Here is a 7,349-nt window from a genome sequence, read left to right as displayed (position 1 = left end):
ATGTTTAATTTGAAATAAAATGAGCGTTAAAGATGCGGCAAGTATTTCGTAAGCGCGAAAAAACAAATACTCTCTATAGATATTTCTTTCATTAAAATTGGCTTCGTATTATATTTAACTGATAAACTTGTACTGTAAAAAGGGTTAAATTCAATTGTGCATTATTTTAGTACGTCTAACTCACTGTTGTAACTACTTGATTTACAATATTCTGAATAAATTATACTCGGTTGTTTCGTCTCAATTATTTTAATTATAATAAAAATTTTCTACCGGGCGGGATTGAACCTGGATTACGTTTTAATAAATAACTCTGAATTGCGGAGATCTATCTTTGAGGGTCATCTCAAAAAATTAATACCGCTAGGGACAATTCTTCCGAGGAGAGGTATATTTTGGCTTACCAACTTGTTTTGTAGTTGTACGCCTCATTTTAAAATGAGGACGGATCAATATTTTACTCTTATGTTGTGTTAATTTAATTTAGGTATATTACTTAGTAACAGATATAGCTCAGAAAAATTGTTTAAATAGTCAGCCCAGTCTCTAATAAATAATCAAGAAAGGTTAATAAAATTATGGTTACCACAAATAACGCTCTTGATTCAATTAAAAAGGAAATTGACCCGTGTGTTCAAGTGATCTCGCCTTTATCATCCATGAATATCACGAAAATAAGAATTTGATCGACGAATGATGCGTCTCACACTCGACTTGACTGTTCAGCGTCGATAATCAATCGCCGTGACCCCACTGAATGCATCCCGTCGAAAAACAATACAAGCCTATGACGATCTGCAATAAGAAAATTTCATAATACAATTGCTCCATATATCAAAACGAAGAGACTATGTTTTATGCGTTCTCATTTTCGCTTTATATTATACATACATTTGAATATAAAATGAAAAGATCGGTCTCTTTCTGTTCTTCGTATTATTATTAAATAACAATAAAATACATTCTAACCTGCGTCGAAAATCAGTTGGACAACCTCTCTGTGTTTGGTGATCCAAATCAAGACTTTGCATTTCCCAATGCTTTATAAATACCGTTTGAAGTAATCGTTAAAGTGCCAAAAATTCTTTATGGCTCAAATCCATAGGAATGGATATATCATAATACATTTTTCTTGAGGTACATCGGGTTCAACATTATATACAAATTGATTTATCACATTTACTTCACGAAGGGTCAAAAGAGCAACGTAATCTGTCAAATTGGTTTTGCAGAAATATCTCCCATCTTTCGACTACGCAATCATAGAGAATATAGCAAGAAAAGTAGCAGGTTAAGCATTATTTAGTGATCCCGAGTTTTAGGTTTACGGCGAGTCACATGACAGCTTGATTCGCGTCGTCTGCTCATTTTCTGGTCTGCTAAACCCGAGGTCAATTTAAGATGCCGTTCGCCAACGGCTTTAATAATATAGAAGGTAAGTAAATAAATTTTATTTTAACACTATAAGTAATTAATATACAGGGCGTCTTCGTTTGATCGGCCACGGCATTTTTCTTAAAAACTATACCTTCTATAAATTTGAAGTATTTACTCTCTCTGTGGAGATCGTTTTTATTTGTGAATTTCAGAAAAATCGTGAAATGTTTACGGTTTTACAATTTGTAGTTTTTGAACGATAAGTTTCAACGAGTAAATGAAAGAGCATACTCGAAAACCTTTATTGGAACTGGAATGGTCAAAATCGTACATTTTGTCCCTGAAATAGTAGGTCATGAAAAATAACAAGTTGGTACTACCCAAATGTTTTTACGCCTCATTTTATGGTAATGATTGTCTGTGAAAAATGAACATGATTAGAGCCAAATCATTGTTTTACTTTTACAAATTAAGTGTAAGAAAACATGCAATTTTATAAAGAATTACAGTAGGATATCGCACACGTTTTCTAGTTACAAAAAGTTTGTGTTTTTTATTAAATAAGAATGATTAGGTTCCAGGTTATTTTTCTTCCGAATCGGCTTAATGGGGTGAGCTACTTGGCGTTTCTACGAAATAAAGTAGCAGAAGCATTGGAAGATTTTCTTTAGCATGACGGTGCACCTACTCACCAGGAACGACATGTGGTGCAATACCTCAACAACGAGTTCCCTGCGCGTAGGATTGGGAAGAGTGGTCCAGTTCGATGGCCTCCTAGATCCCCAGATTTGACACCGCTGTACTTTTCCCAGTGGGGATTCATCAAGGAGGAAGTATACAAGACGCCAGTCACTAGCGAATACGACTTGAACCAGATAATCATTGCAGCGTTCCAACTCGTTACTCCAGATATGGTCTGGGGTTCGTTCCAGAATATACTTCATCGCCTACGGGTTTGTATAGCATCGAGTAGTTAGGTGCCGTATTCCTGGATACGCGTGGGGGGCGCACCGTGCTTTCCCCACGCGCCCACAGCTGCGTGACGGGGGGGAATGAAGCGGGGAATCGCGATTATATCCCCCCCTCGGGTGCGTGTCACGCGCGCGTGCACTCGTGCCTAACGAGCACAGGTATTAATTAATTAGTTGACCTGTCAATCAAGTTCACTAGAGTGCAGGTGTTCAAGGTCAATTAAAAAAGGATGAATATTAATGAGCGTGGTATTGTTTTACCGTTAGGGGTCATTGACCTGTTTTAGTGGTTGAACTGTTAAAGTTTTGGCGGGAATTTAACAGGTTTTTTGATTAGGGTAAGGATCAAAAAGTAGTTACACTATGAAAAAGTTTATTATATGTTTGAATATTAATTTTTGGCGGGAAAGTGTAAGCGTCACGTGCATAAATCAACAAGTGGTTAAACAAAAAATAGTTAAAAAGATATGGTTGAACATTTTCGGTTTTCCCAACAACGAACCATATATCTCGCCCGTTCCTCAAATTCTAAATATAAGACTCCTTCAGATGTCCAGAGTCCAGGATCAGCAGTGTACAAATATTTAGTTGCTGAAACTCTTTTCTCCCATCCTCGAATTCTAAATATAAGACTCCTTTAAATGTCCATAGTCCAGGATCAGCAGTGTCCATATATTTAGTTGCTGAAACTCTTTTGACTACCATAGAACTCGTATTGAATTCATTATACCAGATGGCCATTATTCCTATTATACCAAGCATAACAATAAAGTTTACGATAAATAACTTAACATTTTTATATTGACATTTCGAATTTACCGCGCCTCCACGAAAATCCCTACTTTCCAAGCGCACTAGCGCCAACTATTGTACTAAATCACTACCATATTATAAAAAAATAAAATAAAAACAAAATATGTTTTCGGGCTGTTAAAAATATATAAAATAAATATCAGTCTAATTTGTTTAATATATACCAATATTAATAACACTTTATAATTAATATAATATAACATTTAACCTAACCGATAATTTTAAGCAAAGCGCCTCCCGAAAAATTACCAAAATATCTACGTTTCAAGCGCACTACCATAAAAATATATTTTCGAACAAAAACTGTTTAAAATATATAACATAAATATCGGTCTAATTTGTTTATTATATACCAATATTAATAACACTTTATTAATTAATATATTTTTTATATATAATATTTAAGTTAGATGGCGCCACTTTCTTCACCCACAACCTTAAGCAACGCTGTCGAAATCGCCATTCGGCATAAGAAAATTAAGCCAGGAGTATTGTTAAGACAATTTTTAAAGTTTTGATCGTTTTAAATAGGGTTTCGGGCACTCTAGTTATTGCTAATGGGAACTAAATTGTGCTAAGTATCTAACCGCGTAACTTTTAAAAAAAATTACATTTCTAGGAATTACATTGGCCGGATATTTTCCAGGTAAAATATTAGGTTTATAAATGAACATTTTATTTAATATAATAACGTTCTAGGACGTACGCCATTACTAACGGCCATTGGTAAAGCTCAACGAACAGCAACGGACTCATCAATGTCATTTTACAAGGTAAAAAACTTTAATTTTGAACTAGTATTTTGTTTTTGGGCCGTATATACTGAGTTATTCAATTTAAATAAGATGTATTAGTATGATTGAAAGGCTTTTGGGAGGTCGGGGGGTTAAACTGGGTACGAGGCCCCGTCAAAAAGTTTATCCAGCGCCACCAAGTGAGGCGTTTTAGAACGTATGTCGGGGAAACATTAAGTTGTTTTAAGGCTAGCTTTATACACATTTTTTGGTGGAATATTTTACAATAATTTGAATGCTATTATAAGTATATTACCACGTCGAGAGGGATCCCGGCTACTAGTAGATTGTTGATTTTTCATAAGGAACGTAATACGACTTTTTATCAGAAACATTAACGAATTGTGAGAATACATGGAAAAAATCCCGTCCTTTTATATCAGTAAATCCAGGAAAAACTAGAAATCAGAATCAGGTTATCGATAACTAGAGGTGAATAGCCCTATAAATTAGAAAGGAATGTCATATTATATAACCAGTTGTTAATGTCGTATCTAATTAAAGTTTACGCGTTGGTTCAGGCTAGTGGCCATATTATTTTTGCAATGGACGATCTATTTTTAACATTACCGAGTAACGCTTCGAGCGATTTATACCCGGAAAATACAGTGTCTACTTATAAAGTAAATTTAGGACGACCTTTAAATGTACCTTCAAATTTTGAAGTTGGAATTAGCGAAATTATACTACCCCCAACGAGGGAAAATATTACAGAAAAAAACCGGTCATTTTTAGCAGTTTCCACGACAATCGTCAAGCAGGTGCAATCATTTACGTACTATAAAATATCAGTGAAAGCTGGTAAAATTGAAGCGGAGAGATACCAGAATGGAAATATCCTTCGATATAGTGTCCTGCGAAAACTTATTGCAGCGCTTAACGAAAGAATTCGGGCTTGATAATAAAATAAAGATTGAACTCCACGCGAAACCTAACGGCCGCTGCTGGAATTTGATAACCACCAATAACTACCATATTAGAATTCCCAATGGACCAATTAAAGAGCTTCTTGAATTTGAACCTAACCTAAATCCATATCAGAAAGACGGATTTCATATTGGGTCATATTTTTGTACAAAACCTTTCGCTTGTTATATTAAGTCCTTGTCGTTCAATAGCAAAAATTACATTGAAATTAGAAGTGATAATGTACAAGACGCCGCGTTTAGAGTCGAATCTCGAATCGATTATCAAATACCGACTGGTGCTTACTCGAGTGTCCAAGACATTTTAGACGCAATGATGTTGACCTAGGATGAGGAAATAAGGGATGTATTTAAATTAACCATTAACCATAATGGATCCGTTCACATTGGAGCCGCGACGGGGTTTGCAATTATATTTCATTCATCTGAGAAAGGTCTCGGTGAAATGTTAGGCTTTACGCGCTTTAGTGAACTCTTGCCTAATACAGATAGTCTCTACGCTGCTGATTTATCAATGGGAACCAGAACACTATATATATATATTCAAAATTAATATACACTCAATATGTAGGCGATACGTTTGCCCCTTTGATGAAAATAATACCGCTAGCTGGAAATGATAAATCGTTTGAAAAATCTAATTTTTGACAAAATTGATTACTATCCACTGAGAACGAATAATACGGAAATAGTTGACATTGACATGAAAACGGATTTTGGCGAAACAATAGCCTTTATAAATGGTAAAAGTGTCGTTAGACTTCATTTGAGACGAAAGGGCCGACAGTGAAAGTTATTTCAAATATTACCGCGAACAATATGGCGGCGGACCATTTTTGCCGGACCTGTTTATCAACGGGGGAGAGGCGTGGGCGGACTTTTTACAAAGCTGATAAAATATATAACACCCATTATCAAACCCGTGACCAATGAGGCTTTTGGAGTAGGCAAGAGATGGTGGCAAGATTTAAAACAAGGACATGACCCGACAGAAACTTTAAAGAACAATTTAAGAATCGCCGGTAGCAATTTATTACATAAAGCGGCTGATCGATTAACGAGAAATCAGTCTGGCAGTGGCTGCCGTAAACGACGAACGGGTCCCATTAGGAAAAGAAAAAAGTGTCCAAGCGTTAAGTTACAAAAAGAACCAAACTTGACTTTTTAGGATAATAATGGCGGTTTACGAGGGAATGCTAAGTCAGCTGGATATTTTTCAACGCCCATTGGTCAATACTAATGTAATTTTCTCTACGGAAATAATATATTTCCCATCAAACAATTTATCGGACAATGGCCCTCTGGAATTTTTATTCCCGCGTCGGAAGATTTATATATGGATTTATCAAAAACTATGTTAAAATTGAAACTCAGACTTTTACATAATGATGGATCGAATGTCCCAGCCGTTGAAACAAAAGTGGCACCAACGAATAATCTTATAGGGTCGCTTTTTAGTCAATGCGATTGTTATCTCGGGGATACTTCTACCCAGTCCGCGTACAACTGCTACGCTTACAGTTCGTACATTGAGAAGCTAGTGAACTATGGAAAAGATGCAAAAAATTCGCAGCTCCATAACGGAATGTTTTATATGAAGTCGACAACCAAGCCATCGGAGATCTGGTTAGATACGTTCAAATCAGAGCTTAATGGTGCGTTAAAGAGAGGCTCGAGATCAAAAGAATCGCAATCCTTTGAAATAATGGGGCCTTGTCTGTTGATGTGTGTAAAATTAACAAGATTATGTTAAACCAAGTTCCGGTACGATTTCGTTTAGTTAGAAGCCCGCGCTTAACTACCGTCATGTCTATGGAATCTGGCAAGGATTATAAACTAGTTATAGACCAAGCGTACTTGTACGTCACGAAAGTCAAAGTTAATCCTTCCATCGTATTGGCGCATGCTAAAATGCTAGAATCAGATATCCCGGCCATCTATCCCTTAACGCAAACGATTGTTAAAAAATTTAGCGTAGCGAGAGGCCTAACTAGTATAAACCGCGATAACATCATTTTAGTTAGATTACCGTAACGAGCGATTGTGGTTTTTGTAAAGGAAGATGCTTTTACCGGGTCATTGAATACTAATAGATTACAATTTGAACATTTAAACGTGACCGACTTATCTCTCTCGGTGGGTCCTGACCGCTATCCTCCCGATGGGTTCCAAATGGACTTCGACGAAGGGAATTATTGTTTACCTTATCATAGTCTATTTTCAGCGATGGGGATCGATGGGGCCGACCGTGGTAATTTCATAAGTTTTAAAAAATTTAGATATGGCTACAATATGTTTCTGTTCGATCTTACGAGCGACAACAACGCTAGTGGTGATGCCATGTCTCTTAGAAAGGACAGTAGTTTACGACCCGATGTGAAATTTAAAAACGCATTAACATATAACGTGACGTGCATAATGTATTTTGAATTCGATAATGAGATTTTAATAACACAAGATCGCAAAGT

Source organism: Leiobunum rupestre, chromosome 3 (genome assembly GCF_980474605.1).
Source record: "Leiobunum rupestre chromosome 3, qqLeiRupe1.1.hap1, whole genome shotgun sequence".
Classification (NCBI taxonomy): Eukaryota; Metazoa; Arthropoda; class Arachnida; order Opiliones; family Sclerosomatidae; genus Leiobunum; species Leiobunum rupestre.
This window is presented reverse-complemented; position numbering follows the sequence as displayed.